This window comes from Chinchilla lanigera, unplaced genomic scaffold (assembly GCF_000276665.1).
Source record: "Chinchilla lanigera isolate Chin_1 unplaced genomic scaffold, ChiLan1.0 scaffold00166, whole genome shotgun sequence".
Lineage (NCBI taxonomy): Eukaryota > Metazoa > Chordata > Mammalia > Rodentia > Chinchillidae > Chinchilla > Chinchilla lanigera.
The window spans coordinates 403,078-418,067 of record NW_004955567.1 but is presented as its reverse complement, the minus strand read 5'-3'; the positions used below and the strand labels follow the sequence as shown (position 1 = coordinate 418,067).

General features: G+C 52.2%; 1 protein-coding gene across 3 annotated transcripts in view; it reads left to right on the top strand.

Moving 5' to 3' along the window:
• Positions 1–13,937: 13,937 nt before the first annotated feature.
• Znf667 (zinc finger protein 667) overlaps positions 13,938–14,990 on the top strand; it is a 9,042-nt gene continuing 7,989 nt past the window's right edge. Inside the window, exon 1 of one of the 3 annotated variants that reach the window (XM_013509259.1) lies at positions 13,938–14,030. The gene's annotated coding sequence lies outside the window, so the exon portion shown is untranslated. Of the gene's footprint in view, positions 14,031–14,351; positions 14,483–14,990 lie in introns of those variants that run through there. The other 2 variants (XM_005413300.2, XM_005413301.2) reach the window with 2 other exon arrangements.

Sequence of the window (14,990 nt, the reverse complement as noted above, 5' to 3'; positions counted from 1 at the left end):
GAGGCCTAGGGGCACTCAGTGAACCCGCTGGGGGCCAGGCAGGGTCTAAGGAATGGCAGAAGTTCCCCCGGAGGAAGCGGGGTGGGCCCTCGGCTCCCGAAGTGTGGGTTTGGTAGGCTTCTCTCGCCTGCCCTGTCTGGAAGTGTCCCGCTGGGCAGGGGCTGCCCTCGAAGCAGCAGTGGGCCGGCCCTGGCCTGAGGCCTGGCTGGAGCCGGGTGGGCAGCTCTGGCTACACACGGAGTGTGGCATCTGGGGACGCAGAGGCCAAACGTCAGATGGCTGCCCTGTGAGAGCGAGGCTCAGAGCCCCTTCCCGGCCTGTCCCTTCCTCTCCCGAGCCTGCCCTGAGCAGGAGTGAGGGCAGGGGCCACACCGGTTACTGCCGTGCAGGCATCATTGAGGACATTTTGGCTATGCTAAGAGAAATTTCAAGATGGATAAGCTTCAACAGTCACAGAAGTTTTGTGCACACAACTGGATGTTGAAATGCTGCTTGTGTACCAGAAAGCCAGGGACAGTGATTTCTGTCTTGAATTCACTGGGTTTTCTCATGGGGATGAGATCCTCCTAAGCTATTAGAGTCTTCATATCCACAAACCATACAGGGTGGAAAGAGGAAATCTAACTGGAAATTACACAAGTAGAATGTTACAGGTTTTGGATTTTTGGTTTTAGTAGACAAACCGAAGAGGAAGAAAAGACGTTGTCCTTTACCGCAGGAGACAAGAGCACCTCTTCATTAATCTGGGACCCTGAAGTCTTAGCTGGCAGGATAAATGTGAAAAAGAACGCATTTTTGCCGTTAAAGTCATGGACAGGATGAGTTACCTACATCTGCCTGGGATCCATGACAAATGTGCTGGTTGTTGACCATGAGCTCCCTTCACACAATCCTAGGAGTTCGTTTATCACTGCCTGAATAGTCTGAGATTCCTCGCTGAAGGATTTGGCTTAAGAAGTAGCACCCAGATGTTAACGTTTACTTATACCTCACAGAATTTGTCTTCAATCCCTTTGGGAGGGACAGACCATGGACCTGGGCCTCACAGTAGTTTTCTTTGAAACATGAGCTGAGCCCATTATTTGAATAATATCATCACAGTGCATGGTTGAGCTAAGGCTGAATTTAGCGATACTTAGGTTTTGCGGGTGGTTCACGGGGAAGGAGCCACGCAGGAGGAGTCTCTGAGCATGCGAGCCACTCCTCTCAGCTGCTCCATAGCAGCTTTGTCTCTGCTGAGGAGCTGGACCAGAGGCTGCCAATACCCACAGAATGGAAGGAGTCACTGGGAAGATCTTTTCCATAAATGATGTGAAACTTGACAGGTGTATCTCCATTGGCATCAAAGGAAACTTCTTTCCCACTGGGGATTTTGAAATGGACTTCCTTGAAGTACGGTAAGAGCTGTGGATGTCAGGGTTCAAGAGGATCTGGGCTGCGTGCCCTAAGACAGCCTTTTTTCCTTAGCCCTTAATTTTGTATGAAATTAGAGATACTGTTTTAGGAAGGAAAGACATTTAGAAAATGCACATGTTTTTAGATTATGAAGTAGGATTTCTCCCTTTACCTCCATTCGCCAGTTCTGTTCTCCTGCCCAGAGATAACGATCTGTGTTAGTAGTGTTCCCGCACTGCCACAAAATACCTGACACAGCTCAAAGGAGGGAGGCTCACGGTTTCCGAGGCTTCAGTCCACGGTCAGCCGGCTCCACTGCATTGGGCCTGTGGAGAGGCAGAAACATCATGGCAGAAGGACCTGGTGGAGGACAGCTGACCGTCTCCTGGCAAGCAGAGAGAGGAAAAACACCAGAGAGAAAGGGGCAGGGGACAAGATAATGTTCCCAAGGTCACCCCATGACTGCTCCCTCCAAGTAGGGGCCCCCTTGCAAGCTTCCATTATCCCTCAGGAACACATCAAGTTATGGCCTCCGCCATGGGCTTGTCCCGTGGTGAAGTTGGAGTCCTCAGGATCTAGTCCCATCTCTCAGCGCATGGGGCTGTGGGGACATTTTAGAGCTAACCTGTGACATGTGGTTACCAACCCCTGGAGTGCAGTGAAGCTCAGTGTAAGCCTTTACGTGGCACAGACACCTGCCTTGCTGCCCGTGAGCTGCTGTCGCAGCAGGCCCTCGGGCCTCCCAAGTGAAGACAGCCGCAGACAGAAACAAAGGAAAGGCCGCGGTACTGGGACACAACTCGCTTTACAGGCCAGCACTGCACCGGGTGTCAGTCGCTGGCCACAGCTCCCCCGGGGTCCAGAACTTCCTTCTCTGTTAATGTGTGCTATGCCCCTTCGAGCAGGCCCCAGACACCCAGCTCACCCCACCCCCAGCGCCAGCGGCTGCAGGCAGCAGCTCTGTAATCTCTCTTCTGTTCCCCTGCCTGCCCCTGACAATGCACAGCCCTTCTTACGTTTTCTCGCTATCCCTGAGATGATGTGATGGAGCTGAGCACAGTGGTGCACGCCTGTGATCCCAGCACTCTGGGAGGCTGAGACAGGATGACAAGTTCAAAGGAGCCTGGACGACTTAGTGATTTTACAAGACTCTGTCTCAAAATTAAAAAAAATAAAAAGTGCCGGGATGTATCTCAGTGCCGCAAAGGCCCTGCGTTCCATCCCCAGCACCACACACACACACACACACACTCACACACACACCCCTGTTCTCATTGGAACCTCCAGTGCCGTCCCATACTCTGGAGGATGAAAATACAGGCTTCTCAGTGTTCCCTGGGAAACAGAGCTAACTTCTTGGGCTCTGGCTGAGCCCTCCGACCTCACAGGAGGGACTGTGGAGGAAACCTCACCCAGGTAGTGTCTGTATCGTTGGTAACACAAAATCATTTCTGGATTCTAAACAAACACCCAGAGCTGAAGGGAGGGAGTGTGGGCCACTTCTCTCTGCCTCTTCCAGTGTGGTGTGCTTGCTGTTTTCTCCAGAGTAAAACGAATTTTCCTTTAACTTGGTAGCATGTCTTGACATGAGAGATAGCATCCAATTAAAAGTGACCTCCTCGTCCTCCCCCAACCCCCAGCTAAACCTCCAGCCACTTTTCTTTCTTTTGGGGTGGGGAGTGGGGGGGGGGCGGAGGACCAAGGGTCCCTCGTGTCACCGTCCGAGTGCTGTCTCAGGACCCCTGCTCTTGGGCGTGGGATCCTCACGTGATCATCTGTCCAGACATCACAGGGTCCTGGGAAAGTGGGCCTCGGACCAGGTACCCACCCGCGCTGCCCCCACCTTCAGTCACACCCTTGTCTCGGTCACCTGCCTCCCCTCCCGAGCATCTCCTGCCCCATCTGCTCGCTCATGGTGACCCTCTGTCCTCGAGGACAGGGACGAGCTTTCGGTGTCGCTGCTTTCTAGAGTTCTTATATCTGTGCTGCACACGCAGGAGACGTTAAGAACATCTGAGGGTAGAATGAGCCGTGTAAGCCTTTCTCCTTGAGTTCCGTGTGGCATGCATGCTGGCATTCACAAGGGCTGGTGGGAAAATGTGAATGTTCACATTAACTATATTTACTACAGTCAAAGACCCATGGCCACGAATCCCCCTCAGAACTCACCCCTTGTCTTCAAACACACTTGTCCCATCGTCCTTGCCCTTTCTGCAGCAGCTCTGGAAGGCCTCTTACCTGAGTGTCTTTACGAGGTATGATAAAAAATACAGTGAACGCTGCTGCCGGGTGCTTCCTGACAGACAGGCAGGCTCGTAAAACGTGAGGCTGCGTCCTCATCCACCTTACTCACCAGGTCTGCGCTGTGTGGCTTCTGGCTCTCCTGCAGAGGCAGCATGACCATGGAAAGTAAATACTGAGTTCGATTCAGACCACGGAAGCAGCTGAAATAGCACAAGTAAAGACACTCATGAGAGAGAATTTCCAGAACTGTACAGAAAGTGGCAAGAATGATGGGGTAAGTGTGTTTGAAGCCAACAGTATCCTCAGAGGAATTCATGGCAATATGTCTTTCACTGTAATAATTTTTTAAAATTAGAGAAAAATTTGCCACCTGTTCCTCAAAGGACCAATATCTAGAATATAAAAAGGACTCAAACAAATTGGATGCTCCAAATTGGGTCTTTAAATTAAAGACCCAATCCAAAAATGAGCATCTGAAATAAGTAGACACTTCTAGCGGGACGTGGTGGGGCACGCCTGTAATCCTAGCACTTGGGAGGCTGAGGCAGGAGGATTGTTGTGAGTTCAAGGCCAGCCTGGGCTACAAAGTGAGCTCAAGGCCAGCCTGAACTGCATAGCGAGACCCTGTCTCACAAAGAAAAAAAAAAAAAAGACACTTCTGAGATGAAGAAGTAGAACTGGCAAATAAATACATGAAAAAATTTTCAACATCATTGGTCACTGGAGAAATGTAAATTAAAACAACACTGAGATTCCACCTCACTCCAGAAAGAATGGCTGTCATCAAGAAATCACTAATAACAAATGTAGTGGGGCTGTGGGGAAAAAGAAACACTTCACTGTTGGTGGGAGTGTAGACTGGTGAAAGCACTGTGGAAATCAGAGTGGAGATTCCGCAAAAAACTAGGACTACAGGTTCCATTCGACCTAGCTATTCCTCTCTTCATATCTTTCCAAAAGAATTAAAAACATCATACCACAGTGATGTATGCGCACCTACATTTACAGCAGCACAGTTTGTAATAGCCGTATCTTGGAAACAGCCCAAATGCCCATCAACTGATGAATGGATAAAGAAGATGTGGTTTTTTTATACACAGTGAAGTACTACTCTGCCACAAAAAAGGATAAGCTTGAGACATTTCTAGCAAAATGGATGCACCATGAGGCCGTACTCTTAAGTGAGAGAAATCGGACAGATGTGTAAATACTGCATTATTTTTCTGGTGTGAGAAACCAAAAGGGTAAATAAGGACCCTCAAGACTTTTATAGGTAAATGGATGCAACTTGAGACCATACTCATAAGTGAAATAAATCAGACCCATATGTGTAAATATCATATTGTCTCCCTCATGTGAGAAGCTGAATGAGTAAACAGTCTTCAGCCCCCTTTTTTTAAAATTTAGACACAAGCCCTCACTAAGTCATTCAGTTGTTCAGGCTGGGCATGAACTTTCTATCCTCCTGCCTCAGCCTCCCAGAGTGCTGGGATCACAAATGTGCTCCACCGCATCCGGTTTCCAATGTACCTGTCTTGTAAGAGACACAGCCAGTTTCCAACAGTGCGTACAAGTAGTTTTGCTGTGCTGCACGGGAGGAAGTGTCAGTAAATGAATTCATTGTGATGCAGGGAGTATGAACTGTTAGTGTTGGAAACCTCACTTGTTAGATGGCTGTGGAAGCGGGTGTTTCTCCGGAAGTGGGACCCTGCAGACACAACATGAACCAAATGGTGCATTGAAACACCAGGGACCTGGGCCCAGGACAAGGCCAGCTCTGAGGACCAGACTAAGGGTGGGCACCGTCCAAACACCATTCCATTGCTCATTAGTCTGTCTGAGCAACACATGCGACCTGATACTAGAGTAAACACGGCAGTAGGAGGGAAGGAGCCTGTTTTGTTGGTTGGTTTGTTGTTTTGAGACAGGATCTCTCTATATAGTCCAGGCTGGCCTTGAACTCACGTTGTAGCCCAGGTTGGTCTCTGACTCCTGGTGATCCTCCTGCCTCAGCCTCCTGAGTGGTGGGATTACAGGCCTGTGCCACCATGCCTGGCTAGTCATGGGACTGTTTGGCCCCAGGTATACAACTGAAGGTGCAGAGAGTTGAGAGTAGCATTATTCATAATCCTGATGCTTTACAGACATTCCAAGGGCTACAGGTTCAGGGTCAGAGCTCAAAGCTCTTCTGGGCCTCCGAACTTCATTCATGAATCCCCTGCCCCGCTCACCGAGGACGATGTTTCCACCCACATCTGGGGAGTGAAACATTGGGCAAGGGTCAGAAAGGGGCTTGAAGCCAATGGCCTGAGCAAAGTCCTCTCCTGTCCTCTCTCCCAGTCGTGGGCAGGCTAGTCCTCTGCACAGCCCGACGCGGTGGGGTCCCCAACACAGCGATGTGCAGGCTCGGGAGGATGCCAGGGCCGTCGCCTTCTCCCGCTGGGACTCCACACCGAGGCTGCTCCCTCCCGCTGCCCACACTGCAGCGGACACACCTGGGAGCGCCCGGGGCCCCCCGGGGTCTCCCCTTCTCCCGAGTCCGGCCCGTCCCTGGTGCTGGTGTGCAGCACTCTGCTGCCCTGCGGGTGAGGGACACCCTCGGTGATCCATCAGGAGGTGCTCGGCGTGAGGTTTTAAACCGTGGGCAGCAAATTATTTCAAATATTACCCCAAAGTGATTATAAACTCCTATTACTTAAAAGACATTTTTACATTTGCAAGTTCAGATTTTCTATGAAAGGCTTTCTATAAAAGCAGAACATGTACAGTAGATAGGATAAAAATAGAGTGAGTTTACATTTTTAAAAAATGTATTACAGTAAAAGACCCGTTGCCATGAGCCCTCCCCCAAATCCTCCTCCTCCCTTGGAATACACTCCTCCGTCCTTCTCACTGCTTTCTGAAGCTGCTCTGGACCCCTCCTTCCTGAGCTGGCCTCTTTACCCGCTGGGCTGTGGCTGCCTGGATTCCTAAACGTTTTCCTCCTCTGGTCATTTTGACTTTGGGGAAGAGTCAGAAGTCAAATGGTGCCAGGTCCAGGGCATAAGGCGGATGAGGATGCAGAATCATGATTTTGTGAGTGCTTTTCCTTTGGTCGGCACCATATTTCTGATCAAACCTCATAAAGACACTCAGGAAAGAAGACTTCCAGAGCTGCTGCAGAGGGCAGCAAGCATGATGGGATAAGTGCATTGAAGTGAGGAGGAGGGCCCCCGGCTGTGTGGCGGCCCGCACTAGCACGTGCTGGCCCTCAGGTCAGTCACCACCATGCAATTGAGAACTATCATGGCACAGAGAAGCAATGACACAATTGGCCACCACGCACCGGCTGTGGAGGCCCGTCCATGGACGTGCGTGAATCAATCCGACATGGAGAAACCCCTGGGAATACATGCCACACAACGGGTCACTCTTGCTCCTGCCGTTGAGAACTAGAAAGGTCCAGAGTCAGCAGAGGAGCAGCTGCTGAACAAGGACTCCGAGAACATGAGAATACAGCCTCAGCCCAAAGACTCAGAGTCTACTTGACTGGGGTCATGAGAGCCATTCAAAAGCTGGAAACTAGGAGAACCTTGCGCAATACCTGGGGAGGCCTCCTGGAAGCTATTCTTCCCCTGACAGTACAGGCTGTGGTGGAGCTCCGGAGAAGTCTGCAGCAGGATTCCTGCTGCCTGTGCTGACAGTTGGGGAGAGGACACTAAGTGGTTGTGGGGTCCCAATGCAATGGGAGGCTGGAGAGAAAAAGCTACAAAGAATGGCTTTCACCCCAGATAGCTCACTTGAGATGTTAGTAAGAATTGCCTTCTCAGTATTCTATAGCCATGATGAGGAGGAGGCCAAGGAGAGAAAACAAAGAGACTGAGAAAAAGCAGCTGCTTTTGCTGCAACACTAAGAGAAACAGACCCTAAGTCTGATTCTTGGGGCCCCAAGAAGAGCTCGATGACTGCATTCATCTGCTACCACTGTTAAAAGCCAGGCCACCTCAAGAGGAACTGCCCTGGGAGGCCCCATGGGCCATGCCCTGGATGCAAAGGAGACCACTGGAGATCGGTCTGCCCTCTGAGGTGGAGGCCCCAGAGCTCAGACCCATGCTACCAGTTAGTCCAACAGGAATGAGAAGGCTTGGGGCATGGTCTGCCTTCTCCCTCTGGCCAGACCGTCATCTCCATCGAGGAGTCCTGGGTAATCATGACTATGGAGAAAACAAGAAAACAGCCTGTTGCTAGACACAGGTGCAAGTCTCTCAGTCTTTTTTTTCAATCCTGGCCTTCCTTCCAGCCGTCACACCTCAGTGAAAGGAGTCACTGGTGAGGAGGTAATATGCTATTTTTCACAACCCTTAGGCTGTAACTACTTGTTAGATCCTTCTTGCATATCTTTGTCTTTCTGAGAAACTACTTTGAAGATACCACCATGTATTACAGCAGCCATTGATATTTTCCTACTAATCTATCCATAACTCTATAATGTTTGTATTGTTCCTATGCTATTTCATAAATGGATGTATGTTTATTATTATGTGTTTCCTACAACAACCACTGAGAATAGTTAATGATTATTCAATTGGTCATTCATGTAGAGCTCTATTTTCTTTAGAAGCCACTTTGAAGATACCAACGTATAGTACAACAACTATTGATAATCTCCTACCCCTTTTGTCTGTAACTCACTATTATTTGTCTATTTGTTTTCCTGAGAAACTATCTTGTAGATAACAATATATAAAACAGTAACCATTGATAATTTCCTACCACTTTGTCTGTAATTTGGTAAGTCCCCCCCATTATTATGTTATCCTTCTTTTACTCTTTAAAATGAAAAATTAAAAAAAAATGAAGTGATGAGGAGGATTTGGAGGGGATCAATGACACTGCGTCTTCTACTGTAACACATTCTTAAAATTTAAATATTCACTGCATATTTTACTAGTGCTTGTAGTAGACCACAGTGGAGTGGGAGTTAGTGAAGAACTGTTTTATAAAAAGTGCACATCATGTGTCTAGGCCACACGCACCGGTGTGTCACAGCGCACCTGGGCCCTGAATTGCTCCCTGACCCCACCACTTCCACAGCCGAGCTGTCACCTGGGGCCGTGGCATGAACGGAGTAAGGGGATAATCTCTGATAGGGGTCAATTCAAAGATGCCAGTGATGACGACATCCCCCGGCTGCACAAAGTACAGTCTGCAGGTGCCTGGGCCGGCGAGCAGGTGGCGGGCACAGCGCCCAGGAGACAGCCGAGCAGTGCACAGAGGGCCCCGTCAGGGCACGGGGCAGCCCCATGGGTCCCCAGGACATTGCAGCCATTGGGACATGGTGTGCCCTGCAGCTTTCTGCAAGGCCGCTGCAGAGCAGAGGGATGGACGTGACAGGCTGCTGTTTCTGCACAGGTCGGACCACACAATGCCTCTTCATCTTCTGTCCCTCACCACCGCCTTGGAGGGACAAGACAACTGCCCTTCCTAGGACTTTGCATTAAAGTTTGAGCCGTGAACTTGAAGTGGAGAATAAAGTCCTCAGGGCCCATCTGAAGTTAGGGCATTTGTCTAGAACACTCCAGGGTCTCCAAATCCCAAGTCATTCCAACATCCCTGCTCCAGGCCGGGTCACTCTGCCTCAGATACGCACAGGGCTCACACAGGAGGCAGGAGGCGTTTCCCATGGGCAAAGTGCCTGCCCAGCTGAGGCTCTGGCCCGGCAGTATATGCTGTGTGCACAAATCCAAAACTGTGACCCGCCCAACACTGCGGATTCAAATGTGGACTGCAACAGCGGGAAGCTTCTGCACAGCAGCCATCCGCTGTTGGGGCCGAGCAGGTCCCTGTTGGGAGCAGCTGGAGCTGGATATCCATCATATGTGTGATGGTGGGACAGAGCCAGAGTGCCTCAGGCAGTCAAGCTACCTCAGTCTTGAGAAAAACATCCTGCCATGGGCTGGGGATGTAGCTCAGCGGTACAAGCGCCTGCCTAGCAAGTGCAAGATCCTGAGTTCGATTCCCAGTATCAAAAAAAAAAAAAAAAAAAAAAAAAGAAAAACATCCTGCCTGGACAATTTCAGTCGTTAGTTGCTAGGCAAACATGTCTGTCATGATACTAACTTTGCAAGAGTGTAAATAAACACCCCTACTGCTGTGCAAGTCCTCTTGCCCACCAGGTAAGAGGTCGGTCTCCTGTCTATCTTTTTCTCATATCTGCCGCTGGTCCTCCCTGGGAGATCCCCACTGGTGTGAGTCCGTCGTTTGTGTGTGTGACTGTGAGATGGCCCAGAGCGTCCTCACCACACCTGCACGCGCAGTCACCTGTTACAGAGACGGTGACATGTCCGTGTGTTGTGCTTGGCTGCCGAGGGCCAACTACAGGTCAGGGGTCACTCAGGCGCCTGCTTTGTGTCTGGAAGGTGGAAAGGACGATGCTGAATAAAAACCCAGGTTGCTCTTCAGTCTGTTGCAGAATACTGCCCACCGTACATATGTAATGCTCCATCCCTTCAAAATCCAAGTATTTCTTCTAAAACATCCCTGCCCTGCTCTTTCGCTCTTGATATTGGAGACTGAACGCAGGACCTTTGTATCGAGCTACATTCCAGGCCTTTTCACTTTTCATTTTTTTGAGTCAAGATCTCGCTAAGTTGCCCAGGCATGAGTTGAACTTGCTATCCTCCTGCCTCAGCCTCCCAAGGGCTGAGAGTACAGGTGTATGCACCACTATACCCAACTATACTGAATTATCTTCCAGTTAAAAAGGAGATAACTCAATTTTGCTGAATAAAAATAAAAAGCCTTCAAGTTGGATATGTGAAAAAAGTCAGGCTGCTAAAGTAGATGTATTGACATCCACATTTTATATTATCTTTGCCATCAGGGAAATAGTATTGCAAACGTCTCCATGTTTGTTCAGCCCTCAGGTGTCCGTTTCATCCCTCAGACTAAAAAGGATCTCAAGCTTGAGCCCAGCCTGGGCAACTTAGCAAGACTTTATCTCAAAAAATGCAGAAGGGGCCAGGGACGCGGTTCAGCATGAAGGCTGTGGGTTCAGTCCCCGGTCGCAGAACACAAACACAGCACAAGCACCGCTCAGCACAGGCTCCTGCAGCTTGCACTGGAGAGAGTGCTGCTTTTTCGAGAGAGCGGCTTCTCCCACATGGTGTTCACAGCTCACGTAATAAAATCACTGGGTTTTCTCTCGTACTCTGTCTCTTTTTAAAAGCAGGAATCCGTCAAAAGGAACAGAGTTGAGAAAATTTCTCCCCTTCAAATACATCAATGAGCCTCAAAACATGGAATTATTACAAATCACATTTGCGATCACAATACAAGGAATGAAGGGACTTAAAGATGAATAAGTACATAGAAAGATTCTGACCATCAGAAATTATACACATTTCCATCAAACAACTCCCAGTGAAAAGGAAATGCAAATGCAAATCACAAGATTTTAAAACAGAATTTAAGATGAACCTAAAATGTATATATTTATACACATTCAAACATATTTAAATATAAATATTGTCATGCACACACGTACATACATAATATCACAATCTATAGCATAAATTGACAATAGTGTGGAGAAATAAAACGGTGTTCTCCAGGAGACAGAGGAGTCTGATCTGGCTGGTCCTCTGGTGTCTCGGAGCTCTGCCAGGCAGCCGGCTGTGATACACAGTGATCGGGTATAACAGGCTTGTGGTCTGCGCCTGCCTCCTGGGACCACTCAGTCCAAGGCTTCGGGCCACACACGACGCCCTCACCCACACAGGGCCCGTCTCAAGTCCTCAAGGCCTCCAGTGGCTCTTGGTTGAGTCGCCTAGAGGGTGCCCACGCCCAGTGGGTAATGAAGGCAGGGTGAAGCTTGGTGTGTCTGCCTTTGTTTGACATTTGTCTCCTTTATCACCTTGTTGTGGTTCTATCTGGATGACAAAAAGCCTCACGCACTCAGAAGTGCGGCTTCGGGGAGGAGCCTGGACCGCGGGACTGGATCGCGGCTGTGTGACACTGGAGTCGTCGCCGATGGGTTCACAGCTGGGTGTGATGTCGGCAGGGCAGCCTGGTGGGAAGAGGTGGTCACCGTGAGCGTGGGCGGGAAGCTCACGGACTCCCCACTCCCCGACCCGCTCTCTGCTTCCTTCCCGCCACACGGTGGACTGTTTCTCCTCCCCCACTCCCCCTGCCTTGGAGCCAGCAGACTGTGGCCTGAAACCTCTATAAACTGTGGGCTAAAATAAACCTTTCTTTCTCTAACTTTGGGTGTCCAGAGCAACGAGAAAGTAATGAAGACAAGCCTTAACACTTTGGGCCAGGTTCCTGCCCAGCTCTGCACCTGGTCACATAAGCAGTGTCTGTCTGAGAATCGTTCACGCAAGGAGTCTTCCACACAGGTTTATCTAATCTGCCGAAGGCCTCTTCAGAACAGGGGACACCAAGGTGAGGTCCTCGGGGACACGCTGTCCTCCCGGAATGGGTGCCTAGAACTCCCCAGCCGTGGCCCCAGACCTGCAGCCACCTGCATGAGCCCAACAGGCAGCTCTTCTGAACTCTGCTGCTCACTACAGCCCAGCCTTCCCTGTCTGTGTGGCTTTGTCCTGAACACACGAAGAGCTAAGTCTGGAGCGGGCACAGATCCAAGGGGCTCCTTCTTACCCTTTCTCTGAGTGGTCGTTCAGTCAGCAGACATGTGTTAGAGCTGTGTGTTCACTTATCAGTGTCCTTTGTGAGTGTTTCAGAGTCCTGCTCATGTCTAAGCCCATGACAGTCATATGTGACATTTGTATGAATACAGGACCATAGTAATTTTAATCATGCATATGCACACATACTTACTAAAACACACTTAATACATTTACTTATGTTTTACAATACAAGAAAATCGTGTTTTCTTGTGCTTTACTGCACTTTCACATGGTACATTTTTCACAAACCAAGGGCCAGGCAGTTCAGAGGCAGACACAGTCCATGGGACTCTTCCTCCACAGAAGCAGAAGAATGCGCCGGGACATTCACACCTCGGGTCCTCGGCCTCGGAGCCTGGCAGCTGTCACAGATGTCATGCCTGATCATATGAAGCGTTCCAGCTGCACCACCACAGTCCCCAGGTACGGTTACACGCAGGCCAACCACACTCGCAGCCACACACGCCCCAGGCACACACGCACCCACTGCGGCTCTGCCCTGCAGGGGCAGGTTCCTGTGCAGACGCAGGCTGATGCTCCAGGCACACACCAGCCCATTCCTGGGGGCTCCGGCTTCTCAGCTTCCAAGCCCAGGGTCCGGGGCCCACCCGGTGGTGACTCCCCCGTGGAGAGCTCAGACAGCAGGTGTCGGCTTCGGGAGACCCCAGGGACCGTGAGGCCAGGAAGATCCCACGCAAAGACAAAGCCTGGGTTCTGGTGCCGGCTCCGGGACTGACGCCCAGCCTTGGAAGCCTGTGGGCCTCTTGGGGGAGGCTGCCTCCTTCAGAGAATGGCACAGCAGGACTCGACCCTCCGCGCCCAGGCAATCTGGACAAAAACCATTGCCAAGAAATGGGTTTATGCTGACGTTCCCTGGACCTCTTGGTCACACCTCCGTTCTACCAGGTGCTCAAAAGAATCTCCTAGACCTTGAAGGAGTGTGCTCAAGCACATACCCTGACGGAGGTGCGACGGACACGCTTCTGCGATCAGCAGTACTTGGATTTGCAATCAGCTCTGCCCCCACACGAGCTGTGTGACCTCGGTGTGTTATTAACGTCTCTTTCCTTCAGGTTGCACACAAAAGTGATGGTTATTGGTGAAACAGCTCACAAGAGCCAGGATTTTAGGCTGTGAGGGCCGTAACATCTGTTCTGCAGTTACCGGCCTCTGCCCCATGTAGCAGCCACAGACTACAGGCATGCACAACCAGCGCACAATCTAGGTCTCACACACGTGCACACGCTCGCTCACCGAAGCTTACACACGCACGCACTGTCAGGGTACACAGTTCACAGCACGCAAACACAAGACCGGGCTAGAAGGGGTCAGAAAAACACTTAAAGCGTTGCTGGCAGCTGGTGCTCTCCTTGGCAACGAATCCACGCCACACCCGCGCTTGCGCAGCGCTGCCCGAGGCGCTGACGGGCCGCGGCGCCTTCTGGGAAATGTAGTTCGGGGCCGCGCAATGTAGTCTCCGGCCTCCCAGTTGCACAGGACCCCACTCATGGCCGGGAGGGAGGGCCCTCGCCCCTCTCCGGGTCAGTTCACGTCCAGACCGGACGGACAGGAACCAGGGAGCCCGAGGCCCTCTGTCTGGGCGTGGCTCCCCGGCACGGCACGTCACGCCCCGAGGCTTCTGGGAGTTGCTGGCTAAATTCGCAGTGCGCACGCTCCTCCGGAGCGCGGCCGGTTCGAACCTGCTGAAACCTGCAGCGCAGGGTCCGGGGCTGCGGCTTCTGCGACGCGCGTGGAGGCCGGGGGGTGGGGGGGGGGGGGGGGGAGCCGTGGGGGTTGGATTTGGGTGAACAGATCAGAGTAGGTCTTGTCCGAGCGCGCACGGCGTCCTCTTGAAGGGTGAGAGGCCAGGGAGGCTCGCTGAGGAGCCACCTAGTTATGCACAGACCGGGACCTCCGCGGGCCGCTGTGCTCTGATAGCAGGAACCCAATCTATGCCGAGGGGGCGGGGCCTCGGCCGTGCAGGCAGTGCTACCTGTGAGCGCATGCACGTCGGGGCGGGGCCTCATGGTCCAGGCCCCGCCCTGGGGGTGGGGCCTCGAGCACCTACGTGTTGCGCTGTAAGGGGCGGGGCCCAGGGGCCGGGGTCTTCCAGACCCGCGGGCGGTCTGCGCCGCAGTGGACAGACCCTCGCTGACGCAGGGGCGGGACGGACGGTGAGTGTGGGCTCTGCGATCACCGCTGCCCAGGTCCCTGTGACCGCGCGGGGCGGCCGCGCGGACCTGCCCGGTGCTGCTCCGCAGAGCGGTGGGCCGCGCGCTCGCCTGGGTCGTGTGAGCGGTGTGAGCACCGCCGTCCCCGCGTGACAGCCTGCGAGGCCGTGTCGAAGGCGCGAGGGACGCGTTGAGGCCCGGGTGTGCAGCGGGTGTGTCATTCAGAGCCCAGGATGAGCGCGGCAGGGGCGCATTGCTGCTGGGTTTGTGTGTGTGTGACGGACCGGGCCCGGGGTCGCCAGGCGGCTGTGCCACCGTGTCCGCTCCGCGAGCGCGTGCCGGGGTCGCCCAGGAGATGCCGCGGTCATTGCCCCGCGAGCGCGTGCCGGGATCGCCCAGGAGATGCCGCGGTCATTGCCCCGCGAGCGCGTGCCAGGATCGCCCAGGAGATGCCGCGGTCATTGCCCCGCGAGCGCGTGCCGGGGTTGCCTGGGAGATGCCACCGTGGCTG